General features: G+C 38.5%; 1 protein-coding gene across 7 annotated transcripts in view; it reads left to right on the top strand.

Moving 5' to 3' along the window:
* Nucleotides 1-20,653, top strand: part of ACSL4 (acyl-CoA synthetase long chain family member 4) — a 74,289-nt gene that overhangs the window by 10,616 nt on the left and 43,020 nt on the right. For all 7 annotated transcript variants that reach the window (XM_032619286.1, XM_032619285.1, XM_032619290.1 and 4 more), the window contains exon 2: nt 15,921-15,973. The gene's annotated coding sequence lies outside the window, so the exon portion shown is untranslated. The remainder of the gene's footprint in view (nt 1-15,920; nt 15,974-20,653) is intronic.

Raw genomic sequence — 20,653 nt, 5'->3', positions numbered from 1 at the left:
TTCTACCTGGCTCTCAGAGGAAGAATATTCCACTGCTCAGATAGCTTCCCGATCTCTGTCTTGTCTCAGTGGTACCCTGCATTTGAGCCGTTGTTATTTGGTTATATGAAATGTTTGTGTGGAGTGATTGGCCTGTGATTGCAGTGATATAGTACATGTGGTGCAATGGGAGAGTCATTCCTAACTTAACTTTCAGACAGCTCATCTTTTTCTCAAAAAGCCCCTAACCCTAAAGATTGTAGGGTTTTTTTTTCACCTCTTAGGGAGAAAGTGCTTCCTTACAATCTAGCTTCAAATTGTCCTCAACTGAGGAAGACTATTGACCACCTCCCTCCCTGCCTTTGACTGAAGGGTCATGTTGCTTAGGGCACTGCCCACAGGAAAGAGGAGGTCAGTGCTGTACTAGGGCATGACCAAAGGAGTGAGAGTTGGCCATGAACATATGGTCTCTAGCCAGAGCGTACCTTGAGTTTTGAAAACTAGGAATCTCAACTCCAGTTTGTTCTTTAGAGACATATTTTAAAAACAAGCTGTAGCCTGTTGGGTCCCTAAGCTAAGAGTGTGTTGAGAAGCCTTGCAGTGTTTAATCTGATATCACAGTCTCTGGTGGAAATCTGCAAAAGTGAGTCAAAACTCTGTGTTTTTCCAAAGACAGGATTGTTGTTATGAAACACATATATGTTACTTTAATGACTTTGATGAGATGGAAGCAACTCGTTTTGAAGCAGCTAATTTTGGCTGAAAGAATTGCTTTTCAACCTAGAGTTGATTTCTTTAATTTTGCATCATTCCTAGCTAATGTGACACTAAGGTCATTTTATTTGTCTGGTCTCTTCTAGATGTCATAACATTTTGTCATGAGATCATGAGAAAATGCTTCTTCTGCTTTGAGACGAGTGATTAGGAGTCTGTTTAGGATGGAAAATCAATTCTTAGATTTGTTGCCTCTGCTGCTGACCTCTGCCTCCTGTGTGAAAGAAAATCGATGATGTTTCAAAGTCATACAGTTACATATTTGGGTTGCATAAAATTGTTCTGTGGGATGAGCTAAACTTTTAGAATTTGAGTTTGGTACTTGGCCAGATCCGGGGACATGTCCTGCGATTGCTGGACCTTTTTTTTTTTTTTTTTTAATTTTTTTTTCTTGATTTTACCGGCAGTAGCCCATTGCTGATGAAAGATCAGGATGTTGCCTGGACGTGGCACCAGGCGCCGAACCTCAATGCCTTTCTCTTCTACTTTCAGACATAGCAGCCCTGGAAACCATAAGATCGAGGTGCTGGAAGCATTCTGATAATCCCTTTTCTTATTCTTTAAAAATCTGGCCTGTTGCTGTCACACAACCATCAGGCCTCAAACAGAGAACGTTTGTTTTCAGAACCTCCTCTGTGTTGACCTTAGTTTTGCTTTTGAAGAAGAGTAAGCAGCAGGTTGCTCCGTATAGTACATGAGAAAGAGAACCGCCTTTACCTTTTACTGCTGCTCACAGTTTGCAGATGCTTCCAGGAGGATTGAATTATAACCTAATTTAAAGATGATGTATTTTCGCTTAACTATACACAGAAATAACTGCAAAGGGATGTCTTAAAAGCAAATTACACATTGTAGGTACAGCAGAAGTTAAATGCTTTAGGGATAAATGGGTGATATCTGCTGGTCGGAAATATCAACACTGTTGAAGTTACAGCAAGTTTCTTGGCTGACGTTTTTATGGGGACACATAACTCCCCTTCCTTAAGCAGTGTTTCATGGAGATGGGAAAAAGACTTCTGCTCTGCTTGGGAGTTTTTAGAACACTGGTACTTCTCTTTAAATCTGTTTTTGAAATTCTTGTTTTGGATCTCATCTTCTGCAAAAGTGCCTTATATTGACACATTGTCAATACTCAAGTAATGAAACCTACAAGTAAGGAAACCCCCGTTGTGTGTGTTCTGCAGTGGAACTAACCTATTCCAAATTTTACTCTTGCTGGAGGAGGAGTATAACCAGAAGGTTATAACCTGTTTGTAACAGATGGATAGTAGTCTGCAGATGAAATTGATCCAGACCTTTTAGTTTTCTGTTTGTGTTTTTAGCTCTGCATTGTCCTTTCCTTTATTCCTTTTCAGAACCTCACTTTCAGGCTTTGCATAATTTTCCTTGCCCTAATATTTAAAGGAAATTTTAAAAAATCCATTTTGAGCAAGACAGCTGGTACCTAAGCATTAACAGGTATAACTGGATAATCCCAGAGGGTAGCTATTATTATTAACTTTTTTAAAAAGTCTGGTTGGGCTATTATTATAGAGTTGAGGGTTGGCTCATGGGTATCCCTCTTTTCCTATTATACGTATATGTCTGCTCTCTGTTAGTCTCATGTCCTCTTAAAATATTGTCTATTGAACAGTAAGCTCCAGAAGGAGTGGGCTTGGTAAATGCTCATTGAATTTTTCTTGAACGAACACATGTGCATGTACCTGTAGCTGCCCAGGATTTGGGAAACTAAATTTAAAAAAATTTTACAGATGGGGCTTCCCTGGTGGCGCAGTGGTTGAGAGTCCGCCTGCCGATGCAGGGGACACGGGTTCGTGCCCCGGTCCGGGAAGATCCCACATGCTGCGGAGCAGCTGCGCCCGTGAGCCATGGCCGCTGAGCCTGTGCGTCCGGAGCCTGTGCTCCGCAACGGGAGAGGCCACAGCAGTGAGAGGCCCGCGTACAGCAAAAAAAAAATTTTACAGATGAAAAGGGTGGTTACTGGCTATACTTATTTTTAATTTTTTTCCCTCAAATGTCCTTATGGTGGTTAGTCTTCAGCAGTGATGATTACAAAACCAAAGAAAATAGAGACTCAGCCTTTTGTTTCCTGCTTCAGTGAGCCTATGCCCAATAGGATAACATCACTTTCATATTATGAAAGTCACTGCATATGTCATTAAGTCTTTACAACTTTCGGTTGTCATGCTAGAAGGCGTAGCTTCTTCCAAGACTTCTTTCTACCAAAGAAGTTTTATTCCACCATATTCTTGTTTAAATGTAGGAATCTCTTAACCAAATGGATTTTTTCTTCTGGATTTAAAAAATGTGATCTTAATACATGGCTTATTTTTTTAAATAAATGTTTCATTTTGGAATAATTTTACATTTACAATGAATTTGTAAAGATAGTTCAGAGGTCCTGGATATTTTTCCCCAGCTCCCCCTAATGTTAACATTTTACGTAACAGACACTGGTACAGTACTCTAGAATTTATTTGGATTTCCCTAGTTTTACTACCAAAGTCTTTAATTTTTTTCCTGTTCCAGGATCCAAAATTGTTATACATTTTTATTTTAGAAAACATGTATGGATAAAAAAACAAAGCAAAGTACGGGTAGTGCCCCTACGCAGAGACAACTATTGAGATTTTTTAGTATATATCCTTCCATATCCCCCAAACGTTTTTGGATTCCCCCCAAAAACAAAATGTGTTTTATATACTGTTTTGTGATTTGCTTTTTTACACTTAATATAGCTTTTAAATTTTTTGTGAACATCTTCCCATGTCTTCTATTTTTAATGTAGTTTAATCTATTCCCTATCCTTATTTATTTGTTTATTTATTTGGCCATGCCAGTGGCTTGAGGGATCTTAGTTCCCTGACCAGGGATTGAACCCAGGTCCCCGGCAGTGAAAGCGCCAAGTCGTTAGTACCCACTGGACTGCCGGGAATTCCCTGTCCTTAGTTACTTTTTTCCATTTCTTTGTTCAGTTAATTCTTCATGATTTAAGGCCAAACTATGCGGGTGTTCTCAACGTTTCCCCCCCCCACAACAAACCTGAGAAATAGGACACTCCTATCAGTAACAATGGCTCATTAACCCAGTGATTCTAAATATGTGTGTATTAGGTTGAACCATTTGAAATTGCTATATTTTTGTATGTAACAGCTTTTCAACTATTGGCAATTTTATGTGGTTCAACCTAATAGTTTAAAAAAGCTTTCTAGGTCATTCTGATCCCTTTCCTCCATTCTCACTCCACTGAGAACCCCTGGCCTCTCACTCTACTGAGAATCTCTGCATTTAGAATGGTGAGCTGACTCTGAAACATTTCACCAGGCAAAAATGTTGACAAATCACCTTCCAGGTGTCTCTGATAAACACAACATCCTTAAGACTTATGCCTATGTTGATGACATATGCAGAGAACTTGAACTCCGGTGAATTGCATCTGTCCATCAGCATGTTGAAAATAGACTTCTGAGCATCCAGCCTAAGCTCTGGAAAATACAGGCTGACTGATGGCTCTGAGTCCTGGTTCTGTATCTATATCGGATAGCCAGGGGCACTGGCGCCACCCAGTGGTACCTTGTAGACGAGCAGCTGATGTTGCTCTTACCTCTACTTTCACTTTTTTCTTTCTTTCCTCTTCTCCCATGTTTATGGTCTCACCTTCCTTTTCTTTTCTCCATCTGTACCAATTGCAGTAACGGGTTTCATTTAGCCCAGCTGATGAGAATCAGAGCGCTACACTAGCCATATAATTTTGCTGTGATATCCTTATTTAAGTAAAGGCTTTGGAATGTGAGACATGAAATCATACGTGTAAACATACTGAGCAGACTGTTATTCGCTCTGCTTATGAAGTCATGATTCCTACCCAGAATGGGAGTAAAATTTGTACTCTGCCAGAATGTGGCCCATCTTGTGTTTAATTTCAAACTTGTCAGTGTATGAGAGTTAGCACGCCTATGTATCTCAGATGTGAGGAGGCATACATACATAGAGTGAAAGATTTAACTGGGAAATCATTCTTTGGTTTCCTTCCTCTTTAGTATGACTTGTTATTTCAGTCAAGAACTATTTAGTAAGCGCCTGCTGTGTACCTGTACTGTGCTAGGTTCTGGGGATTATAGCAGCGATGGGGACAGAGATGACTTCTGTCTTTAAAGAGCTTACAGCCCAGCTGGGGAACAGAAACTTGAACGCGTTTAGGTGCTGTGCTGGGAGAGGAAACAGCAGAGGCACCTGACGTAAAGCGGGCAAGGCTGTTTAGAAGCGTCATTCAAACTGAGACCTAAAGGAAGCCAGGAAAAGGGAGAAGAGAATGTTCTTGGCAGAGAGAAAAGGATGTGCTAGATGCAGAGGTGAGAGATTAAGCTTCGTGCTTTTGAGAACCTGAAAGAAGTTTGTGATGGCTCGGGCTGTGAGATCAACTCATTTATAAGTTTCACACCAGTCCCGGGAGGTAGGAGTAGTATTCCCTCCATGTTAGAGTTGTAGCAGATGATGCACAGAACTTGCCCGAGGTCACCCCACTCTAGTAAGTTGTAGCGCCAGGAACTGGACCCAGGCCGTCTGGCTCCAGCACGTTGGCTCACAACTACCTCAGCAGGACGCTGCATTATAGATACTGGAGCTTCATTGTCCTCCCCCCCTCCCCGGCTCCCCCCCCCCCCTTTACCCTTTGATGAAGCATAGCGCCTTATCCTGTTCATCTGTGGTCTTTTTAAGGGCCAAGTTAAATCTTTCTTAGTAAACTGAACATTAGGCTGTACTGGGTACAGCCTCTTCCAAGAACTGGAGCTTACAAATAATGTGAAAAAGTCCTTAAGCTTACAGCATCTGGGTTAGCCCGGAAAGTCTCGGGTTTGCTTTAGTCTTTTATCATTGATTGGGAATCAAATACCTCATTTGATGTGCAACTCTATGGTTGCTAACCCATATTTTCCAGAAAATCATAGATGGGAAGTTGTAATTGGTCGTATTTTTAAAAAATGAGTGTAAGGTATGTATTTCCCACAAGGCTAGAGTTTTTGTTTGCTTGCTAAAGTTGATTTGGCAATATCCCTTTCTCTGACTTAGGTTAAGTTAGTGAAAGGGTAAACACAACTTCTTAAATAGGACTATAGTCTTTAAAAGTCATATGAATTAAAAACCTATTCATGGAGATATTTTCTTACAACAGATCTGATTTGTCCTTTATGTACTTAATATACAAGTGTGTGCTTTGTAAGATGAGGAATTGACTTCAGTTTGAAATTATTAATTAAAGTTTAAGTCTAGATTTTAGAAGTTGGGTTATAAATACTCAGTTGTATATAAACTATTTAAGATTGTTGTAATTTGATATCGTTGAAACACTTGGAATAAAAAGTTGTGTGTGTGTGTGTGTGTGTGTGTGTGTGTGTGTGTTAGATGGCACAAAGCTGGTTGTTTCATTTATTTTCCCATTTGTATATGACTGTGGATTCAGTCAGGACTTAGTACTTGGAAGTGTCTTTCCAGTAGTGAAGGTAGGCTTTTGCTGATGTAGCCACACATTCTTGCCTTGTTCTCCGTGCGACCAGAGTTAGGGTTATTACTGGGGTCATCATTACGGATGTTTTTGCAAAAAGGCGGGGGGACACTCTGATAAGAATTACTCTGGGACAACATGTATAAACCAGGGGACGGACCTAGGCAAGCTGGGAAATTTCCAAGTACTAAGTCAGTCGGGTTGAGCCAGTGCTTCTGAAGCTAAGCTCACAAATTGAGGTAACCAGCAGCCACAGGTAGCTTTCCCTTTACTTTGGAGTAAAACCATTAATTTTCCAGTAACTGTATTATCGTATATCGCAGTGGAATTGTATGTGTAGCAGCTGTGTTCCTTTTAGAAGTTTGAGCATTGTGAACTCAGTGCTGCTAGGCCCTGTCGAGGTTATTGCAGGACACAGAGCTGTGTGGGCCTTACAGGAAGTGAGATTACTTAATGATACTTTACTGTTGCCTGAAACATTTTGAAATGAAAACTTTGAGGGAAAGAAATGATTCAGCCTTTTCTGCCTCCTACTGCTTTTTGAAGTCAGCTAGTACACATTAGTAAGCTGATACCACAGTTGATTGGAACATCTGAAGCAAGACATTCTTAGGTAAATGATACCCTCTAAAGTTCTGAGTAGTTGGTCCCAGAGTTCAGGTTGTAAACAAGTGGGTACTGATGGAGAGCTGACTTCTGAAATCCCCTCCCTTCACCGTCCCTCTCATCCCCTGTGTGGTAAGCAAAGAAGGGATACCCAGTTGGTGCCTTTTGCCCATGACGCCTTCATCTGGGAGGCCTCAATTCCCATTGGGCTGGGTCTGGTTAGCTGAAAAATGGTTTCCTTGTGGGGCAGAGGAGTGCCAGTATGACTCTTCTCATACCTATTAAATCTTAGGCTGGTATCATCTGGCATTTGAGTTCCTGTTTGTTTTAATAGGATAAGTGAGTGGAACTCTGGGCTTCAAGGAAATTATTGATACAGTATTTCCATCTGTATGGAACCCCTCATGATTATCTGGCTTTTTGATATTGTCTATTCACTTGCCAGTAGTAGTCAATTTTTGTTAGTCGCATTTTGACAGAGGGTACCACGGGGATGCTTAGTTTTAGGAAGCATTTAACATTGTAGTTATAGCAAGAAAAAAACCCCACTCATTTTGTCTCGCTTCATAGATCATATTACATGAGCGAAAGAAGTTTATTTTACTTTGAGTCTAGTTTAAACACATAAGTGTCAAATCTTCTTTCCGTAGTGAGGTTGAAGTCAACTTTTGGCTCCTTTTGTAGCATCTCTTTACCACGTGAACAGGGCCAAATGCCTTAAGGGCCATACTCATTGTCACTTATCAACACACACATATATACACAGACACACGCCAGAATTCGTTGAGACTGGTGCTATATTTTCTACTTATGTATTGAATGATAAAAGTAATGTGTTCACTGTAGAAGTTTTAGAAAATGTAGGGGAAAATAGAAGGACAAAACTAAAAATCACCTATAATTCTACAACCCAGAGATTAACATTTCAGCTTGTAGCCTGCATATATTTGGTTAAGTTGCATCTTAAACCAATTTCACTTCATATATCTTGACCGTTTTCTCATATCCTTAAATATCTTTGACAACACTGCACTTGATGACTGTGTAGTATTCAGTCATAAGGATACATCATTATTTTACCAATCTCCTCTTGGGCATTTGATGTTGTTTCTAGTTTTTCTGTTATTTATATCACAGTGGTGACTATTGTCTACATTTTTTTTGTGTGTGCATCTCAGACTATTTCCTTAGGATATTCATAGAAGTAGAGAGTGAAATTATTCGGTCATGAGTTATGTATGACTTCAAGTGTCCGGATGCCTATTGCCAAATTGCTTTCTGTAAAGCTTGTACCAATTTACACTTCTGTCAACAGGATAAAAAGTGCCTTTCTGTATACATTTGGCAACAATGAGTAATTTCTTTATTCTTAATTGGCACTACTTTTGATGGATCCCCAGTGCATTGCTGTCTGTTTCAGCAAATAAAAATTATTCCTGGCAGAAATGAAAGTGGGGGATGTAATATTATAAACAGTAGTACTACAACGAACTGGCGGCCCCAGATACTTTGAGAATTGTTGAAGCAGGCCATATTTTAGCTCTAAGAGTCTGTGTTTCTAAAAATATATTTTTCCTTTTCAAGTAGTTTATCAATCTCATCTTTAATGTAGGGAAAAATGCTAATACTTTTCTTCTAAAATTATTGCTTCACGAACTGTACTTTGCTGTACAGCAGAAACTAACACAACACTGTAAAGCAACTATATACTCCAATAAAAATTAATAAAAAATTATTGCTTCATGAGTGCTTACTGTTCATTACGTTAGTGCTTTCTGTATGTATATTTATTGAGTCATGCCTTTGAAAACAAAATGTAACTTCTGGCAAAAATAGTCCAAGTTTTTGGAACGTTTGGTTTGTTACACAGCAGTAATTTCTGGTCAGGGTCTCTTAAATTAACAGATACTTCTTTCAACTATTATTCAGTTCTTTAGTATTTTAGTAAAGGCCTTGTGAATTCGGAATCACCCATGTATCACCATACTGCTTGAGTAAACTTGGAAGGAAGAGATTTGGTAAGTCCAGTGTTTGATATTATGCAATCGATTTGTCCAACACATTTTCTAAAATCAGTATCATAAGATTGCTGGTCCTAGAGGGCAGACAGCAGAAGCAAGAAGAACCACAATCCTGCAGCCTTTGGAATAAAAACCACATTCACACAAAGATAGACAAGATGAAAAGGCAGAGGGCTATGTACTAGTTGAAGGAACAAGATAAAACCCCAGAAAAACATCTAAATTAAGTGGAGATAGGCAAGCTTCCAGAAAAAGAATTCAGAATAATGATGATTCAGGACCTCGGATAAAGAACGAAGGCAAAGATCGAGAAGATGCAAGAAATGTTTAACAAAGACCTAGAAGAATTAAAGACCGACCAAACAGAGATGAACAATACAATAACTGAAATGAAAACTACACTAGAAGGAATCAATAGCAGAATAACTGAGGCAGAAGAATGGATAAGTGACCTGGAAGACAGAATGGAGGAATTCACTGCTGCAGAACAGAATAAAGAAAAAAGAACGAAAAGAAATGAAGACAGCCTAAGAGACCTCTGGGACAACATTAAACGCAACAACATTCGCATTATAGGTTTCCCAGGAGGAGAAAAGAGAGAGAAAGGACCAGAGAAAATATTTGAAGAGATTATAGTCGAAAACTTCCCTAACATGGGAAAGGAAATAGCCACCCAAGTCCAGGAAGTGCAGAGAGTCCCATACAGGATAAACCCAAGGAGAAACACTCCCAGACACATAGTAATCAAATTGCCAAAAATTAAAGACAAAGAAAAAATATTAAAAGCAACAAGGGAAAAATGACAAATAACATACCAGGGAACTCCCATAAGGTTAACAGCTGATTTCTCAGCAGAAACTCTACAAGCCAGAAGGGAGTGGCATGATATACTTAAAGTGATGAAAGGGAGGAACCCACAACCAAGACTACTCTGCCCACAAGGATCTCATTCAGATTCCATGGAGAAATCAAAAGCTTTACAGACAAGCAAAAGCTAAGAGAATTCAGCACTACCAAACCAGCTCTACAACAAATGCTAACGGAACTTCTCTAAGTGGGAAACACAAGAGAAGAAAAGGACCTACAAAAACAAACCTAAAACAATTAAGAATATGGTCACAGGAACATACATATCGATAATTACTCTAAACGTGAATGGATTAAATGCTCCAACCAAAAGACGCAGGCTTGCTGAATGGATACAAAAGCAAGACCCATACGTGTGCTGTCTACAAGAGACCCACTACAGACCTAGGGACACATTCAGACTGAAAGTGAGGGATGGAAAATGATGTTCCATGCAAATGGAAATCAAAAGAAAGCTGGAGTAGCAATACTCATGTCAGATAAAATAGACTTTAAAATAAAGAATGTTACAAGAGACAAGGAAGGACACTACGTAATGGTCAAGGGATCAATCCAAGAAAAAGATATAACAATTATAAATATATATGGACCCAACATAGGAGCACCTCAATACATAAGGCAACTGCTAACAGCTATAAAAGAGGATATCGACAGTAACACAATAATAGTGGGGGACTTTAACACCTCACACCAATGGACAGATCATCCAAAATGAAAATAAATAAGGAAACAGAAGCTTTAAATGGCACAATAGACCAGATAGATTGAATTGATATTTATAGGACATTCCATCCAAAAACAGCAGATTACACTTTCTTCTCAAGTGCACACGGAACATTCTCCAGGATAGATCACATCTTGGGTCACAAATCAAGCCTCAGTAAATTTTAAGAAAATTGAAATCGTATCAAGCATCTTTTCTGACCACAACGTTGTGAGATTAGAAATGAATTACAGGGAAAACAATGTAAAAAAAACCACAAACACGTGGAGGCTAAACAATACGTTATTAAATAACCAAGAGATCACTGAAGAAATCAAAGAGGAAATCAAAAAATACTTAGAGACAAATGACAATGAAAACACGATGATCCAAAACCTATGGGATGCAGCAAAAGCAGTTCTAAGAGGGAAGTTTATAGCAATACAAGCCTACCTCAAGAAACAAGAAAAATCTCAAATAAACAATCTAACCTTACACCTAAAGGAAGTAGAGAAAGAAGATTCTCTGTTCTTGGATTGGAAGAATCAAGATTGTGAAAATGACTATACTACCCAAAGCAATCTACAGATTGAATGCAATCCCTATCAAATTACCAATGGCATTTTTTACGGAACTAGAACAAAAAATCTTAAAATTTGTATGGAGACACAAAGACCCCGAATAGCCAAAGCAGTCTTGAGGGGAAAAAACCTAGCTGGCGGAATCAGACTCCTTGACTTCAGACTATACTACAAAGCTACAGTAATCAAGACAATATGGTCCTGGCACAAAAACAGAAACATAGATCAATGGAACAAGATAGAAAGCCCAGAGATAAACCCACGCACCTATGGTCAACTCATCTGTGATAAAGGAGGCAAGGATATACAATGGAGAAAAGACAGTCTCTTCAATAAATGGTGCTGGGAAAACTGGACAGCTACATGTAAAGAATGAAATTAGAACACTCCCTAACACCATACACAAAAATAAACTCAAAATGGATTCAAGACCTAAATGTAAGACCGGATACTATAAAACTCTTAGAGGAAAACATAGGAAGAACACTCTTTGACATAAATCACAGCAAGATCTTTTTTGATCCACCTCCTAGAGTAATGGTGATAAAAACAAAAATAAACAAATGGGACCCAATCAAACTTAAAAGCTTTTGCACAGCAAAGGAAACCATAGACAAGACGAAAAGACAACCCTCAGAATGGGAGAAAATATTTGCAAATGAATCAACCGACAAAGGATTAATCTCCAAAATATATAAAGAGCTCATGCATCTCAATATTAAAGAAACAAACAACCCAATCCAAAAATGGGCAGAAGACCTAAATAGACATTTATCCAAAGAAGACATACAGATGGCCAAGAAGCACATGAAAAGCTGCTCAACATCACTAATTATTAGAGAAACGCAAATGAAAACTACAGTGAGGTATCACCTCACACCAGTTAGAAGGGGCATCATCAGAAAATCTACAAACAGCAAATGCTGGAGAGGGTGTGGAGAAAAGGGCACCCTCTTGCACTGTTGGTGGGAATGTAAATTGGTACAGCCACTGTGGAGAGCAGTATGGAATTTGCTTCAAAAACTGAAAATAGAATTACCATATGATCCAGTAATTCCACTTCTGGGCATATACCCAGAGAAAACCATAATTCAAAAAGACACATGCACGCCAATGTTCATTGCAGTACTATTTACGATAGCCAGGTCATGGAAGCAACCTAAATGCCCATCAACAGACGAATGGATAAAGAAGATGTCATACATACATACAATGGAATATTATTCAGCCATAAAAAGGAATGAAACTGAGTCATTTGTTGAGACGTGGATGGATCTAAAGGCTGTCATACAGAGTGAAGTAAGTCAGAAAGAGAAAAACAAATATTGTATATTAGCGCATGTATGTGGAACCTAGAAAAATGGTACAGATGAACTGGTTTGCAGGGCAGAAATTGAGACACAGATGTAGAGAACAAACGTATGGACACCAAGGGGGGAAAGCCGCGGGGGTGTGTGGATGGTGGTGGGCTGAATTGGACGATTGGGATTGACATGCATACACTGATGTGTATAAAATTGATGACTAATAAGTACCTGCTGTATAAATAAATAAATAAAATAAAATTTTAAAATTGCAAAAAAAAAAAAAAGATTGCTGGTCCTGAGTCAAGAATTATCAATGTGACAGCAATTTTCATCTATTAAAACTTTTCTTTCCCAGTGGTTGTTTCCTAATAGTCAAGCTGTATCTTAGGTGGATCTTACAAGTAGATTTTTGATATTTGTTGCTTGAAAAAAAATCTTATTTAAATGCAGTTGTTCTATTGAGAACTTTTAAAAGAATGTGCCTTTCCCTCTTGATACTGTTGTTAGTTTCATCCAAGGTAATCAAAAGGATAGGGATAGTGCACCTTTTTTTGTTTTCTAATATTCTCACATTCATCTTTATTTATTTATTTATTTTTTTCAGTACCCGGGCCTCTCACTGTTTTGGCCTCTCCCGTTGCGGAGCACAGGCTCCGGACGCGCAGGCTCAGCGGCCATGGCTCACGGGCCCAGCCGCTCCGCGGCATGTGGGATCTTCCCGGACTGGGGCACGAACCCGTGTCCCCTGCATCGGCAGGCGGACTCTCAACCACTGCGCCACCAGGGAAGCCCCACATTCACCTTAAGAGTAAAACTAATCAATACTGATTAGAAAGAAATTCTTAATTTTGCTGTGTAGGGAAGCATATAAGATGCTTTCCTAATGTTCTAGAAAGTAGACCCTATTTTAGTCCATTTGGAGGGGAGAGGGAGGAGAGTTTGTTTTTAGAGACTAGTTCATTACTCTCATTTTAAAGCCTATTTCCATTCTGAAAGTGTGCAACTTTTGAAGTAAGGAGTGGAGTTTCTATGCACGTAGTTTATCTTCCCGTCCCAGGTGAAGTCTGGTACTTATATTGTAGGTTAGGTACTTGTCATTTTTATACATACACAATTTACATATGTGTGCTATGCAAATTGTGTGTATGTGTGATATATATAAAACCATACTAATGATAAAACTATATGTGTGTGTGTATATATAATTTATATACATAATTTATCATACTAATTATAAGGGGAGAAGTTAAGTAACAGAAAGAGTGATAATAGAATTCTTAGCTAGAGTTGAAGTATTTCTCTTCACATTCAAACTAGACTCTGTCTTTGAGCTAGGGTAAAGACAGTGGGTATAGTATAAATAAACATTGCTTCAAAACTTAGAAAGTGAAACAAAGAACTTACCCCTGAATACTGCAGCTTTAACTACATAAAGAAATATTCATTGTTGTCATGGATATACAATTTATATGTTCTTCTAGCATTGAAAAGAATAATTTTTGACTTAGGAGTAAAATGAAAGATTTTCTGTTTGGCTAAAATTGATTATCATCATTCTGAAATATAATGGTACTTGTAGCTGTCCAGTTTTCCCAGTACCACTTATTGAAGAGGCTGTCTATTCTCCATTGTATATTCTTGCTTCCTTTATCAAAAATAAGGTGAGCATACATGCGTGGGTTTATCTCTGGGCTTACACTCTGTTCCATTGATCTATATTTCTGTTTTTGTGCCAGTACCATACTGTCTTGATTACTGTAGGTTTGTAGTATAGTCTGAAATCTGGGAGCCTGATTCCTCCAGCTCCGTTTTTCTTTCTCAAGATTGCTTTTGCTCTTTGGGGTCTTTTGTTTTTCTATACAAATTGTGAAGTTTTTTGTTCTACTTCTGTGAAAAATGCCATTGGTAGTTTGGTAGGGATTGCACTGAGAAGTAGATTGCTTTGGGTAATGTAGTCATTTTCACAATGTTGATTCTTCTAATCCAAGAACATGGTATATCTCTCCATCTGTTTGTATCATCTTTAATTTCTTTCATCAGTGTCTTATAGTTTTCCGCATACAGGTCTTTTGTCTCCTTAGGTAGGTTTATTCCTAGGTTTTTTTTTTTAAACATCTTTATTGGAGTATAATTGCTTTACAATGGTGTGTTAGTTTCTGCTTTATAACAAAGTGAATCAGTTATTCATATGCATATATTCCCATATCTCTTCCCTCTTGCGTCTCCCTCCCTCCCACCCTCCCTATCCCACCCCTCTAGGTGGTCACAAACCACCTAGATGATCTCCCTGTGCTGTGCGGCTGCTTCCCACTAGCTATCTATTTTACGTTTGGTAGTGTATATATGTCCATGCCACTGTCTCACTTTGGTATTTTATTCTTTTTGTTGCAGTGGTAAATGGGAGTGTTTCCTTAATTTTTCTTTTAGATTTTTCATCCTTCGTATATAGGAATGCAAGAGATTTCTGTGCATTAATTTTGTATCCTGCTACTTTACCAAATTCGTTGATTAGCTCTAGCAGTTTTCTGGTAGCATGTTTAGGATTCTCTATGTATAGTATCATGTCATCTGCAAACAGTGACAGCTTTACTTCTTCTTTTCCAATTTGGATTCCTTTTATTTCTTTTTCTTCTCTGATTGCTGTGGCTAAAAGTTCCAGAACTATGTTGAATAACAGTGGTGAGAGTAGACAACCTTGTCTTGTTCCTGATCTTAGAGGCCATGGTTTCAGTTTTTCACCATTGAGAACAATTTGGCTATGGGTTTGTGATATATGGCCTTTATTATGTTGAGATAGGTTCCCTCTATGCCCACTTTCTGGAGGGTTTTTATCATAAATCGGTGTTGAATTTTGTCAGAAGCTTTTTCTGCATCTATTGAAATGATCATATGGTTTTTCTCCTTCAGTTTGTTAATATGGTGTATCACACTGATTGATTTGCATATATTGAAGAATCCTTGCATTCCTGGGGTAAACCCCACTTGTAGAGTTTTGAATATTGTTTCTTTGAGCCAGGCTCAGTTACTTTTGTGAGATCCCAATAGCACGACTTTTAGTCATTTCTTGTTTTTCCTTTGGTACCTGGCTTATCATGAACTACCTGGCTTATCATGCACAGGTAATGTGAAACAGCATGTGAGGTTTCTTTTTATTTAGTGATTTATTTTAAAAAATTCATTTATTTTTATTTTTGGGTGCATTCGGTCTTCGTTGCTGTGTGCAGGCTTTGTCTAGTTGTGGCGAGCGGGGGCTACTCTTTGTTGCGGTGCGTGGGCTTCTCATTGCGGTGGCTTTTCTTGCTGCGGAACACGGGCTCTGTGTGCATGGGCTACAGTAGTTGTGGCACGCGGGCTCAGTAGTTGTGGTTTGCGGGCTCTAGAGCGCAGGCTGAGTAGTTGTGGTGCACGGGCTTAGTTGCTCTGCAGCATGTGGGATCTTCCCGGACCAGGGCTTGAACCAGTGTCCCCTGCACTGGCAGGAAGATTCTTAACCACTGCGCCACCAGGGAAGTCCGAGGTTTCTTTTTAAAGGGGATCTTTTCTCATGTCACTATACATAAATGTTGTCTCTTATTGCAGATTGGAGTCACGAAAGATACACGGGTTCTTCTTAAGAGAAAAAGAGGAAATCTGTAAGTATTTGTCCTTTAAAAATTCTAAATTTGCCATCTTGTCAGCTTTTGGAGAAAACTAAGTGACCAAACTAACAGGCATTTTTCCTCTCTTTATATTAGAAAAGCCCTGCCAGTATTTATGTTTGTGGTAAAAAGGCAATATTTGGGAAAGTAAAATAGGAAAGCTTTTTACTCTGGGCAACTTCTACAATTTAAACTGTCACTCACTTATCAAAGGGGAAGTGATGCTTAAAATCCAAATACAATCTTTTTCTTTTGAGTATTACCAAAAAATGGAGTCACAGATTGGAGTTCCAATTCTGGCTACTGAGGCGGTGTGTCTTTGACAAGCTGTTTAGCTTCCCTTTGCCTCAATTTCCTCATCTGTAAAATGAGCTTAATAAGTGTAAGTGTCCAGTGACTGGTTCATTAATATTGATGAAGTTGAATCTGTAGTAGTGTATATTTTCTCCAGTAAATTGAAGCTTATTCTACTTACTGTTTCTCAAACTGTTTTACATATATTTCTGATCTTCAAAAATCTAAGCATCTCTACTGTCCTTTACGGAGGCATCTACTCTAGACTATAATATAGAATGAAAGAAATACAACAGAGCACCTAAAGTTAGAATTTTAGTGTTTGAGCCTTGGACCTTGAAAATTACCTAGTCCAGGGGTTCCCAAACATTGACCTATAGACCGTGCCCTCACCAGTGAAGAGTTTTTACTGGTCCATGGTGAAGTGAGGAAAATAAAGACAACAGGCCATGAGATTTTTAGAGCTAAACTTTTTCCATTTAAATGATTGCTTCTTATTATAAGATACATCCTCCTAATTTTGAGGAGTTAGACCCATTCTGTACTTTATGAAATGATAGTGATAGTAAATGACAGGTTTATGGGTTTTGTTTTTATGTCCATACCTGGCCAAAACAAAAATTGGCAGCTGTGTCATTGCTGCCTTCTTTGTTTTTAAAACTTGTATTGGTCCATGATATCTTAAAGTCTGAATCCAACTTTCTCATGGTACAGATGAGGAAACACACAGGAGGTTATTTAATTTGTTCCAGGTAGTGCAGCTGAGCGAGCTGCTGAGCTAGGACCAAAGCCCTGTATACAATGCTGCCTCTCTTGTGTTTCTGCTCTTCTGAGAATTGCTTTCATTATGATAGATTATGAAATTGAAACAGAAGATCTAGTAGTTCTTATGTGCTAATTCAAAACACTCAGTGTTCTTGTAAAGCTAAGGCTTAAAGTCTACTGATCAGCCTGCATTAGAAAAATCTTGAACATGACCAAAGATTTTCATCAACAGGCCAGAATTAGTTGTCCCTGAATTCAGCTACATAGGCAGCATGCTATTTCCATGATTGACAAAGAAGATACCAATAAGTTTAGTGTTTCCTTTGGGAAATAGACCACAGTGCAATTGTGAGGGCTGTAGTATTCAGGCTTCTATAGTTATTTATCCAGAGAGTCTGTTTTCTCTCTCTCTCTCTCTCTCTCTCTCTCTCTCTCTCTCTCTCTCTCTCTCTCTCTCTGTCCCTCTCTCCCTCTCTCCCCCCCGCCACCACACACATCTACACACATAGATAAATACTTACAGTAGTTGGCCTGCAGCCCGTCTAGATGTGTAACAGAAAAAACTACCAAGGTGAAGAGCTGGAGTTGCCAGGAGCCTTAGCGAGAGGCCAGTTGTGGCCAGTTGTGTTCAGGTGTCAACAGACACCTTGGAGACTCCTCTTCAATTGGCATAGCTCTGCCTTGGCTATCCCCAAACACACTTCAAAACAGAAATACCTAATTCCCTCATCTCCCTTGCCTCACTCACGTTTGTGAAGCTCGCATGGGCCAGGTAAACAAATGAACGTGAAGAGAGAACAGAACAGAAAGTATTACCGATCCCTAACGTGGAGACATTATCTCTAGGAGTACTTTTCCAGGGCTTCTTGTATTTGACTTCATGTGGCTTCCTTCTTTAGTTAAGAATTCTTTAATTTCTCAAATGTCAGGCACACACTAATGCAATGTCAATAATTTAAATACATATTGAATTAATAATAATGTCAACAATTTAAATACATATTGAATTAATAATAATGTTAATAAAAAATACGTATTGAATTTTTCGTTGTCTGGAATACCTGTGCCCTTTTCTTACCAACACTAATATTTAAGAGTTGACTGGCCATAAGATTTCAGTCTTCAACAGATTTATCACTCTTTGAGTTCTTTTATTAACCTCATTTATAATGAATATTTACTACTGAAGAGCAGAGTGAAGCTTTTTTGTTTTGTTTTGTTTTCTACCATGATACAGTTTCACATCATGGTGGCCAGGTAGCTGAGCTGTAGTGACTTAATCAGCCATTTTGTAAGAAATGGTTTAAGACTACATTGCTGCATAACTTTTAACAGTGTGAAGTACTGGGAAACAACATTAGCAGAGAACCAACCTATTAAACTGGTCCCTCTTCTAGCAAAGGTGGAAGATAGGGCATGTGGCCAAAAAAGATATAAGTTGCAAAATTCTCCCTATAACACAAAGGTACTCCTGTGGAAAGTATCACTGCTGGTTACAGATTTTTATTTGAGCCTGAGTTCATGTTTGGCAGCCCACAGTTGTATTACTTTATTATAATTAGTAGATAAGATGATAGAAGACAGATGAGTAACAAATAGGTAAGATGACAGAGTCTGCATATTTCTCACTCAGATGAAACACATGTGTAACTGTGAGCTAATTTGAAAGACCAGATCTGTAGCCCAGTTGTTTTTGATTAACTAGTGTTAAGATCATAAAGAAAAAATATCCAGTAAATGGAAGACTCTACAGACAAAATTAAAGTCTACACCATGCGTGATGGGCCGTCTAATGTAGCAGCAGGGTTTTGTCTACAGGGACCTGTAGCAGATCCTCTTTAGCAGCAGCTGTAGAACACTGGAATTGTCATTGTGCTGGCTGCTTCCCTTCTACAGCACTGAACACATAACTCCTAAAACTTAGTTAGTTTGTCTCCCCTTTTTCATGACGTCTGATAAAGTTGGATTGTAACATCATGCTTTGTCAGTAGGTGCCACTTCTAGCATCATATATCCTCAAAATTCCTTACACGTAAGCTTTGGATTAAATTATATCCAGCCCACTCTCAACTTTGGAAAGCTAGCTGGGACGAAGTGAGAGAGTAGCATTGACATATATACAGTACCACATGTAAAACAGATAGCTAGTGGGAAGCAGCTGCATCACACAGGGAGATCAGCTCCGTGCTGTGTGACCACCTAGAGGGGTGGGATAGGGAGGGTGGGAGGGAGATGCAAGACGGAGGGGATATGGGGATATATGTATACATAGAGCTGATTCACTTTGTTATACAGCAGAAACTAACAAAACATTGTCAAGCAATTATACTCCAGAAGATGTTAAAAAAAAATCGTGTGTTGCGATCACTTAAAATGAGGAAGAGATATGTAACACAGTGTTACATACACAGTGTGTGTGAAGTGCAGAAGCACAACATGGGCTCCTAGATCTCATTTCGACATACTAGATCTCTTTAACACATGTGAGTAGGGTCCCAATTATATACTATCCGATGACCTAGAACAAACATTATCTGATGAATGAATGCTGAGGATGTTCTTAAGGTGTTATGGGAGGGAACACGTGCTAGAACAAGAAAGAGCATTTTCAACATGGCAGCTGAGGTGCTTTCTTTTCTGGGGAAAGCTGGGAAGAGACTAGCAGGATGGCGACTTCAGGAGTTAATACCTGTCCAGGTGATGAAGTAAACAGGTTTGGTTAATCTTGTTAGAGACAAACCCAAAGATCAGTCATAGTTGTGAGATACTCCTAGTCAAGGTAGCTAGGCACAGGTGCAATGTGGTGTTAGAGAGCATCTATATATTCACCCTAGGTGTTTTTATTTTGCTTTTTTCAGTTTTCAGATGTATTTATTATAATTACTGTATACCAGGTTAAAAGTTTGCTTGTATTAGCTATTTCATATTTATTATATTGGCTTACTAACTTTGAGTCAGATGAGACTTACAAGGGGCAGACGGATGTATATTTCACATGATTATTCAGTCTCGTAGACTGCCTGATAGCAAAAGATCCTGCTAGCTACTCTTAATGACTTTTATTTTCTTAAAATATTAACATTTAAAAAGTTTTAATGTTAAAATGTTAATTTTAATGTTTTAGTTTTAGTGTTAAGGGTTGACTGAATGGCTGTAAGATTTCAGTCTTCAACAGATTTATCAGTCTTGGAATTCTTTTATTAATCTCACTTATAAGGTATATTTACTGCTGAAGAGCAGAGTGAAGTTTTTTTGTTTGTTCTCTACCATGATACAGTTTCACATCATGGTGGCCAGGTAGCTGAGTTGTAGTGACTTACTTAGCCATTTTGTAAGAAAATGGCTAAATAAGTCATTTGTCTACAAATGTTTTAATGTTAAAAGTTTTAATATTAAAATATAAAGTTAATTATATTGTAATGTAGCTCCTGTAAAGTTTGATTTCATGAACCAAAGGCAACCAATTTCTTTAACATGTATATGAGCTTTCTCCTATATGTTTTAAAATCATTTGGAGCTTTTTAATAGTGTGTGAAAGAAAATAGGATTTTTTTAAAAAGCACCCCAGCCCTTTACAGAAGTCTCAGTGATGTAATATCTATGTAGAAGTATGAT

Source organism: Phocoena sinus, chromosome X, assembly GCF_008692025.1.
Source record: "Phocoena sinus isolate mPhoSin1 chromosome X, mPhoSin1.pri, whole genome shotgun sequence".
Classification (NCBI taxonomy): domain Eukaryota; kingdom Metazoa; phylum Chordata; class Mammalia; order Artiodactyla; family Phocoenidae; genus Phocoena; species Phocoena sinus.
The sequence above is the reverse complement of the archived record's forward strand: the minus strand, read 5'-3'. Positions and strand labels throughout refer to the sequence as shown.